This window comes from Ciconia boyciana, chromosome 3 (genome assembly GCF_034638445.1).
Source record: "Ciconia boyciana chromosome 3, ASM3463844v1, whole genome shotgun sequence".
Lineage (NCBI taxonomy): Eukaryota > Metazoa > Chordata > Aves > Ciconiiformes > Ciconiidae > Ciconia > Ciconia boyciana.
The window spans coordinates 110,323,985-110,334,082 of NC_132936.1; the positions used below are offsets into that span (position 1 = coordinate 110,323,985).

The window sequence follows — 10,098 nt, forward strand, 5'->3', positions numbered from 1 at the left end:
CCAGGAGTTTCCCCAGCGGGGTTGGCTTCGTTGAGAAGAGTTGAAAGGACTGAGGAGAGAAAATCAGTACTGAAGGTTTAATGAAGTTAGGAGGATAGTTGCTCACCCAGCATTCAGCCCCAAGCTCCACTGGTTGTTGGATAAAAGCCTTTTAAAGGCAGACTCGGAAGAGCTACGTCCACAGTGCAGATGAGGGGCAGAGGACACCTGAACCAGGATGCGCTGGGAGGTCTGACTCCTCGCAGGCATCCAGCTCTTCTGGGTTCGTGGTACGTCCAGGCTCGGGGAGTGGATCCAGGCACTCGGGAGAGAGGGACTCTGACCGCACGGGTCTTGGCCATGCTTGTCTCCCTGCTCTCTCCTGCGTGTGTGCAAGAGCCAGCGTGGTCCCGTATGGTCATGAGCTTGTCCCATCCTGGTCTTGATGAAAGGTTCTTACTGGCGCCTATTAAATCAAACCATGATGCTCAGCACCGACCTTAACTCTAACCTAAAAAGACCTACATCTGTCAAGAAGCAAGAATCAATCCCATGAAATCCTCAGCTTCCTACTTAGGAGCAGAGGCTAGTTATCCTTTTGCCTTCTGCCCTGAGAGCTCGCTAAGACAGAGTTCGATGCAGTAATTGCTTCTTTGGGGACTCGAGGAATGAATAGCTAAAGTAGCTCAGCTCTGCAGTCCTGCGCCTACCCAGCGGCAGCTCTTCCCTCCCTTTCCAAAGGCTGCAACCTGGCCCCGACGGGGACAAGTGTTCCTGCTCCCGGTGAGGCATCTTGCTCCCTGCCTCATGACCCACCGCCCAGAATAACGATGTAGCAGGACGGTTCCTCCCTCCCCTCATCCACCACTACTCCTGCCGCTCCCAAAGCAGCAGGGAAAGGACCCCGGCCCCAGCTCCTCACATCCCGTGTGGTTACAGATGTGGGGGTGGGGGACAGTCTTCACCATGCAACCCCTTCTTCCAGCAAGACCAGGGTCACTGCGAGGGTTCCAGCGAGGGTCACTGCGGTTAGTTTTGCACGGCTCTGGGCACTTCCCAAGGCAGGAAGCCGCTGATGGCTGCTGTCCTCTGCCAGCTGCATCGTCTGGTCAGCCCACAGGGGAAGGGACGGGCTTTGTCTTAAATCTGTCACTACTGTTGAAAAATTGTAATCAGCCAGCTCAGTCATGCCACAACAGAAGAGACAAATTCTCTGCTCACCTACCTCTACCGACCTCGGTGCAATTGCACCAGGGGAAAACCCACCCCCTTTGCCCCGCTGCGGGTACCGCTCCCAGCTGCTGAGGGTACCCAGGACAGGCGGTGGCCCCCATCCCACCCCGTGCCCGTAGGTGGGGGCAGCTCCCCTACCTGCCACTGAAACCTGGGCACTGAAACTCCTGCAGATAGCACCTTAGGGGAAAATTGCCTCCAGAGCTGCACCAGCGGCACGAGCTGATGCTCGCGCAGGGCTTTGAGTCATTTTGGAGCGACGTCAGGCACACTAAAGCTGCACCTGCAGCCCTGGTGAGCAGGGCCCCAGCCTGGAAAGCGGCTGGCTGCCGAGGTCTGGACCCACGGTTCTCCTCCTCCTCCTCCTCCTCCTCCTCCTCCTCCTGGTGTGCGAGGCTGCCTGCACTCGCCGGCGTGTGCGGGACACGCTCTCTGCCGGGAACACGCAGCCCTGCAGCATCTCCACACCGTTGCCTCTGCGGGATGCGGCCGCAGCCCAGCCCTGGGTGGGCACACGCACCGATTTATCTTCACGTACGGGACAGACGAGTCACGCCGTACGCAGAGCTGCTCGGCGTTTCACAGCTACGGAGGAAGCCTGTGTGCTGGTTTTGTGGAGGGGAGTCCCATTTAGGAGGCAGACGGCGCCAGAGGGTTTGTGGGTGGGAAGGTGTCTTTCCAAACTCAGCCTCAGCCACCACCAGCTTTGTCTTGCAGTCAGGGTGTTTCTGCAATACAGAGAGCTATCGCCATGGCTTCCTTCCCCCCCCAAAAAAAAGAGCATTCGACAGCCGAGGAAGCAGGTTGCAAGCACAGTCACAACTGATGCTACAAGAAGTGGCACTCATCCCACACGCAGCCTCTCAAAATGCTCTGTGAACCCCATGCGTGAGCATTGCCAACACCTCCGTGATGCACAGCCACCCCTGCGGGCGGGTTTGCTGATCAGGCCGGGCTAGCTGGGCTCCATAGCAGTTTGACAGGCGTGGGGAAGGACGAGGATGGCCTTCTCCACTTGAAATTGAAGGCTACATAAGCAGGCAGGAGGACTAGCAGCCACCCCTGCCGGGGCTGAGCGAGGTGGCTGGAGCTGGCATTGGGTGGCAGATGTCCCTGGACCTTCAGAGCATCTTGGATTGTGTGGAGGAGGAATCATCCTCCTCACCCAGCCATGGACCACAGGGTCTCAGCACTGCGGGACACATGGGGGCCAAGCTGGTTCACAAATGGAGCCAACAGATTCACTGGGGTACGTTGGACATGGTCAAAACCTGCGGCTCAGCTGCGGTGCCTGGACGCGAGGGATGGGATAGGGGCCTGGCCAGGGATGGTCTTTCTTACAGTAGTCCGAGCTACTGGACCACCACCAAAGCCAGCACCTCACTTGAAACATGGTGTTCCCTGACCTGGCCAAAACCACACTGGGTTTGTAAGGTGGGACTGGCTGGATGAACATGGAGCTGCAGAGGAGTCAGGCGCCCGCATCCGTGTCTGCATGCAAGGAAGCTCCTCTCCCTTATCAGCACCTGGGGTGGCCCAGCCTTGCCAGTGCCTGCCTCTTGAGAGCTATCAGCCTCGCCATCCTGAGGGTGTGCCTGGTGTGGGTCCTTGCAGAGATAACCTGGCTCTGCGGTGGTGAGCGTTTCTGGAGGCAATGCTCCTGGGTGCCGTGGTAAGCCCCACTTCTTGTGGAGAGCCCTTGGACCAGCAAAGACACCCATCGTTAGGGAGATGGGAAGAAGGAAAGTAGAGCAACGGGGCTGGCCAAGCCTTGCTGCAGGCTGCTTTGATAGAAAAGTAATCACTCACGCTCCACCTAAAGGCCTGTGATTTAATCCTGGGGGACCAACAAGGGGAGATCCAAGATAAACAACATCTGTGCATTCACAAATAGGAAATGGAGTTGCTTTCATGTCTTGAGCCTGTTGATTAACCGGGGTTATTGTTTGGCTTGGCGCTCGCCGCTCGGTGACTTGGAAGGAAGGTAACTAAAAGGGATCATTTGGTTGCACTCCCTAAATTCAAGTATCTTTAAATAGTGTGCGGGTCTGCGTTTTGCCTGCAGAAGACTGATGGGAAAAGGTAGCAGAAGAGTGCAGATGGCTATCAGAAGGGAACCTGTGTTTAGTCTGCTTGTGCCAGATGGGAATGGAAAGTCCGCTCCCTTGCCAAGTGTTTAAAAGAGGAAATAGGATGTGATATTCTGCCTCCCACTCCTTTCTCTCCCCTGAAACCAGCCCGCTGCTCTACTTCCATTTGTTGTAAAAAGGAAAAAAAAAGCAGCTTGGCCCACGTAAAGCCTTGGAGATGGTTAGAGACACACCTCGTTCCCTTTTAATGTGTTTATTATGTGGAGATGGATGGAACAGTGTATTTTTATACACAGCTGGGTCCAGCACTGTGCAGCACCTGTCTTTCAGTCTCTCATTAATCTCTGTAACAGAAACAAAACGGCAAGGTCCCTGAACCACAGAGATACTCTGCTGTCATCTCCCTGTCTCTGGCAAGGAGGAGACGAACCCCTACCACAGCTCTCTTCTTCCAGCTCCCGAACAAGATTTGTGTCAAATGCCATGGCTGACAAACCTACCTGCGAGACAGACCACAACCTCTCGCCTGAAACTCCCATGATTTCCCCTGGTTAAGAACTCCAGGTCTGCCCGCGGCTGCCTGCGGGACTTGTGGAGGTGGTGGAGGCTGAGATCCTGCGGGGCTGAGGCTGGTTTAGGGCGTTGATTTAGGGGTCCTGGGGGTTAAGCCCAACACGGCCCCGTTGGCACGAGCCCTGTAGCAACCTCGGTGATGTGGTGCATCAGGAAACCCTCAGGTCAACTTTGGAAATATCTCGTGGATGTGGACGCCATGGACCACAGGCTCACAAAGCAGCTTTGGGCAGAAGGGACCTGGTCCAGCATCTCCTGTCCAGCCCCTGCTCGGAGCCAGGCTGACCTGCAAAGCTGGAGCAGGTTGCCGACGGCTGGTCCAGCTGAGCTATGAGCACTTCCCTGAGCAGAGATCCCACTGCCTCCCAGGGCACAGGTTCCAGGGCCTCACCATCCCCACCATGAACGTTTTTCTCTCTAACCAGAACTTCCCTCGCTGCAGCTTGCGCCGGTTGCCTCTTGCTATGTATCTCCAAGACGAGTCTGGCTCCACCTTCTCACCAAGCCCCCGAGGGTGGGGGGGTGACAGTAGTGAGACCCCCCCTTTGCTTCTTCCTCTCCAGATGGGACCAACCCACCTCCAGGTAACTTAAAACAATGTCCCAATCACAATAATACCCACCCAGCTGGTCTCAAGCATGGGCATTTCAGCAGTGTCCTGCAGCTGTAAGTTCTGTAGGCTAGCTTTAATCACTTATTTCCCCAGGTAATTAAAGAATATTTCTATGAAACCTTTTCACAGAGGTGAACGGCCTCTTCTGCTCCAGCCCCTCTCTGTGTGCACCCAGAAACGAAGCCATGACCGAGTGGAGCAGCAGCGTGCGTAACAGCGGAGCCATCAGGAGAAAAAGCAAGCGTGACTTTTATCACATCTTCCCATGCGGTCTCCAGGCCACCCCACCAACACGCCTGTCTCACTCGCAAAGCCACGGGGCTCTGGCTCTGGGTACGGTCCCCACCACCGCAAAGGCCCCCGAGGGGGAGAGCAGCAAAGCCCAGCACACGCCCGGCTGAGGATGCTGCAGCCGCCGGGCACTGACCACGCAGACATCTTCAGCCTGAAAAGGACACAGCTCCTCGGAGGGGAGACGGGGCACCCCGCCGCAAGGTGAGGGCTGAGCCGGTGGCCGAGGTGCAGGCAGGAGGGCGGGCAGGGTGCTGGCCCAGCCCGGTCCCCAGCTTGCCCCTGCCCTGCCTGGGAAGCCACCAGCCAGCTGCTCGGCTCTGAGGAGCCGTAGATTTAATGAGCAGTTTCGGGAATGCTCTCAGCTTTCTTGCAAAGCTCTTTGCTGTCTCGGGCACTAATTACTAAATCTTTCCGAAGCTGCCGTCTGTGGAGGCCCTTCGTTACAGCGTCATTGTTGTGGGTAGCAGGGCGATACTCGGCGGGTGTCTGCTCCGCCTGGGGGCTGTGTGGATATTATACCTATCTTTTTCTCATGGGGAAAGAAAGGAGAAGGCCTCCCCCTCGCCCTGGAGAGAGGTGCTGTTGCTTGCCTTGCCAGGGGACGGGGTGCCCTGCCTCTGCTCCGGGAGGACGCAAGGCTCCCCAGTGCGGGGTGCAAGGGAGGGGGCAGAAATAAGCCTGCCCAGGACACGTGTGACAACCTGCCTCAGACAAGGCAGGAAATCCACATGGAGACTGGTGAGACCAGTTTAGTAGAGACAGGATCCCAGGAGAGGAGGGGAGAAGGAAAGACAGGGTGGGGAGAGATGAACGTGAGCTGGCTGGGTGGCTCGGACCTGACTGGCAAGAAATGGGAGCCGTGGAGTTAGGACAAGGCTGGGTTCACGTGGGGACAGTTGTGCGAGAGATGCTTGGGTAGTGCCTGGCTTTTTTGCAAAAGAGGTGCTGTGGGGAATCTGCAGCCAAAGGCCAGCCTGACCCCCTGCGAGTGCCTGCCTTCAGCCAAGGCAGGGTGCAGGCAGGCAGGAGGCAGGCTGTACCCCCGCTCTGCCAAGGAGCCAGCCACCTTCCTGTCCCTTCTCCCTTTCCTTGCCCATGAGAGGCAGGGAGCAGTGCTGAACTGCATCCGGAGCGGTGTGAAGCCCTGCTGCTGTGCAAGAGCCGGTTTTTCTAAGCGAGGCTCCCCAGATCACAGCTGCCTCGAAGCTGCTGGATGGTCGCATCCCCCCAACAACGGGCAGCCCCGCAGGGTTTCGCTCCCCAGCTGCACACCTTGCTCTCAGGTACGGAAAGGTAAAGTCTTTCCAGTTGCTGTGGGCTCCTGAAAGGTAAAGTCCTGGTTAAGGAGAGCTCGCAACAAGCAATTTGACAAGCCGAGTTAGAAACGCAGAGAGCAGCAGCAGCCGAGTGGGCTGCATCTGGGGGGGCCCGAGTGCATCCCTGCTGCAGGGCTGCTGCTGGCTGCACTTATGCAGGGAGGGATTTAGCCCTAAGAGTCTTAGTGACGCATCTTGGGAGACTTAGGCTGAGCCTGGCTTGCAGAGACGTGACCTGTGCTGTATTTCCCGTGGTCACCTGCCAGTCGGCATTATGTGAGCTGTCAGCCCGCTCCCGGGCACAACACGTGAGCACGGTAGCACAAGGGCTTGGAAGACAAGGAGGGGGGGAAACCAGCCCAACCCCTTACTGGGGCCAGCCTTGCGTCTGCACCGAGGCTGCTGAGACAGGACGTGGGATCGGTCCCAAAGGACAAAAACTGCTGCTTACAGCTGGCAGGGAACCAGCAGACCATTTGCTGTTGCTTTAACTGGAAAGAGGATTTGGCTCAGGGACACCTCATCTCTCAGTCATCAACAGGACAGTCCTTCCCGCTGCCTTGGGGTGGTCAGCATTTAGGATGCGGGAGAGCCAGGACTGCGGTCGCTGAGCGCTGGCTCCTGTTTGACCCATACTTGCAAGAATTACAGTATGAGTCACTGCAAACAAAGCAGCAAAAACATGACTTAATGAACATTGTTGTTAATGATAGTCCCATCCATAGGTGTATTTTTATAGCTGGGGAAAATGAGAAAAGGAAAGTAAATGTCTGTTTTTGACTTGCAGAAAGGCAGCCCCAGGGCCGGCACCAGCACTGGGAAGAAGGGAGCACCCGCAGAGAGCACCCAGGTGGTTTTCTCTAAGAGGACTGGTACGTACAGAGTCTGTCCACCCCGAGAACTGCCCTGACTTTGGTGACCATGTTCAGCTGAGATGAAAGTTGAAATAAGGCCGACTGTAATCCCCAAGAAATCAGGCCACTCTCAGGACTCAGGACAATCAGGTCCCATTAAAAAGCATCTGCCAGTCTGATGTCCCGAGGGTTTCATTATCTTTCTTAGCTAGAAGTCATCGGTGAGGGCTGATCTCCTGCGGACTTTGGAAAGAGATCGAAAGCCGCTGCATGGCAGCATCGGCACAGGGCAGTTTCAGGTGCAGCAATGTTCATTTTCCAAATTTCTCGGCTCCCAAAGGCAACGGGACGGTGCCATCAGCAGGCAGTGTGCTCGGCTGCACTGAGACACATAGAAACTTAGGAAGAGAAATCTGACAATTTGGGAAGTGAAAAGTGAAGTGCTGGAAGTACTCGGTAGAGGACAGGGCAGAGCAATAAGCAGCAAAGAGGACACCATGGAAATGCCCACTGTTGTTTGCTTCTTTCTTCGGCATCCATTTGTCTTTTGGCTACTGCAAAGTCTCTGAGACATAATTAGGAACAAAGTCGTTGCAAGAGTTCCCAGATCTAATTGAGCTCTCTTGAAACTAAACCATTTATAACAACCTTTTGCAAGGACAAAACACGATGTACTGTCCTTTGGTGCAGCCAAGAATATGCTGTCCTGGGGCCTGATGAGTCCCGCTGCAGCACGCGAGTGATAGGCAGCAACTCAGAAACCGGCTCCTTGCTCCAGCAGGCAAACAGTTAAGCGGCGTGAACCTGATCCCATTGAAATCAATAGGAATTTCAAGATCCCTTAAGCAGGGGTCCTGGGATGCAGAGCTCGGGTCTGGGTGCAGGGGGTGTCGTTAAGGTAGAGGAAGCAGAGCGGGCTGTTAGGAAGAAGATGTCTTGATTTCCCGTGCATCTGACTTTCAAAAGGTAGTGACATCCCCTTCAGTCCCTAACTGAAGTGCATCTAATGGGACCTTTGTTTTCTTTTTTAAGTGGCAAGGGACACTAACTGCCCCGCCTCTTGGCAGGCCTGGCAAAAAAGCTCACATTACAGTGGCGGAAGCATGCAAGGCCACGTCCAGACTTCGGTTCATATTCTGGACCTCTTGCTCCTCCTCTCTCGTGAACAGCGAGACCTGAGTGACAACTGAGGATTTCCTAGTGTATTTTTGGAAGAGAACTCTCCTACCTGTCTAGAAATCATCTATTTGCCTTTCTGCCTGGCTGGGGCAAGAGCACATGATGCCAAAGTCATGAGCTGACCCTGGGTGACACTCGAGCATCCCTGGCTAGTATAGGAATAGAGCTCCGGGGCATGGTGGTACCAATCATTTATCCACTAAAAAAAGGTTGGTTTGGACTAAAGAAGAATGCTTGCAAACGCCGCTCTAAGTCAGCAGGGAGTTACGGCAGCGTTGCAGACAGCAGGGTTAAAACCAAGTACAGCGAAGCCCTCCTGGTTGGCCTCAGACAGTGTCTTCTGGGGACGATTTTTCAATTTGCTGAGAAACCCAAACCACCAGAAACGTTCGCTTCAGATTGATCTAAAATGAACCCAGTTGACCTTCTTTCTGATTTGATTAATAGGAGGAAGAATTTATTATTTGTACAGTTTTAATAACAAGCCATCGAGGAAAAGTCTTGGACTGTGGGTGAACCGTGCCAGGAGCCTTCTGGAGAAGGGAAAGGTGTCCCAGCCTGACCTGCACTGCCTGCAGCACCGTGAGCTCTGCAGGGCTCCCCAAGGCTCACCGAGGTGCTCACTCCTCCCGATGCCCGAGCCCTGCACGTCGCAGCTGGATGGTACCCCTCGTGGCTGAGGGGTGCTGCCGAGAGCATCCGCCTGATCAAAAAGGTCCTAGCTGCAGCAGGCTTTGCAAGAAAGAGCAAAGCCCACCTGGAGCATTTGGAGCGGGGATGGAAAGAAGAAAGACTCGCAGCATTTTTTACTATTAAAGTTACTTTAAAATGTTGAAGTGTTTCTAAAATGCAACAGGCCACTATGTAGAACAGGCCAAAACCAACACGATAACATAACAGGAACGCATCTGCCCTTTTTTATGCCCTGCTGCCCTCCATCCTCAGCAGGCAAAGCCAAATGTCAGAGAACTAGCCCCATGTCCAAAGAGGTCACGATTTGCAAGAGCAAAGGGATTTGGCAGAAGCTGCGGTTGCAGAGCAGCTTTGTACAGCAGCAGCTCATTTCTTTTGGGAATGGGGAAGAAGGGGCATTCCTAAGTAGTGACCTTTACGCCTTTAATCCTCATTTCCTTCTTCTCACCCTCAACCTCTTCCCTAGCAGCAAATTTACCTGCCATCACCCACCCAGGTGGCACAACAGCGATCAAGGCATAAGAGCCCACAGACCTGAGCAGCAGCAGCCTGTGTGTCTAAAACCCAAACTGACTTTATCCAAGGGCCGGAGACCTCACGTGTTACTCGAAACGAGCAGACCTCGCTAATGGCTGTTCCTCCTCTCCCCGGCACAGACTTCTTTATGCTTTAAATGGAAAAATGAGTCCAGCTGGCTGCATTCTGCAGGCAGGCTGAATGACCTGCAAGGGCTGGGTTCTTTGGGTTTTTTTGCTTTGCCCCCCTCCAAGAAGGGGAAGAGCCGCCGGCGGTGCGCACAGCCGGTGCCATCATGTTTCCTGACAGCAGAGGGGGTTGTTGGGCTGCTTTTCCTCCGCCTCCCGTGCGGAGCCCGGCCGGCCGCCTCCGGAGCGCCCTGCGGGGCTCGGCCCCGCCGCGGTCCGCGTCGCCCCCGGGGGCTCCCCGGCCTCCCGGGGGCTCCCCGGCACCCCCGCGGGCCTTGGCGCCCTGCTACTTTCCGTGCCCACGGGAGGGGCACGGGTGGGTTTCGTTGCCCGTAAATCTGGTCTCCCTCGCGGGTGGCGCTGGCTGGTTGGGCTTTTCATATCGTCCGTGTCGGGAGGGACGGGCAGGTGCGTGGATGAAGCGGAGGCATCGGTGCAGCGGCTCTCTGCCTGGGAGGGAGGTCCGCGGGGGCTTTTTGCCCCCTCCTCGTCTCCAGGGGGCTCGGGTGGAGAGGGAGGCCTCGCCCGGCAGCCGTCGGGAGCCGCACCAGCGCTGCCGGCAGCTCCGCG

The 10,098-nt window shown here is 55.7% G+C and overlaps 1 long non-coding RNA gene across 1 annotated transcript; it reads left to right on the forward strand.

Annotated features, from left to right (window-relative positions):
- The first annotated feature begins 4,727 nt into the window (after nt 1-4,727).
- LOC140650308 (uncharacterized) lies at nt 4,728-8,922 on the forward strand. The gene is made up of 3 exons (XR_012041919.1): nt 4,728-4,983; nt 6,886-6,970; nt 8,579-8,922. It is a non-coding gene; the product is annotated as an uncharacterized lncRNA (long non-coding RNA).
- The last annotated feature ends 1,176 nt before the right edge of the window (nt 8,923-10,098 follow it).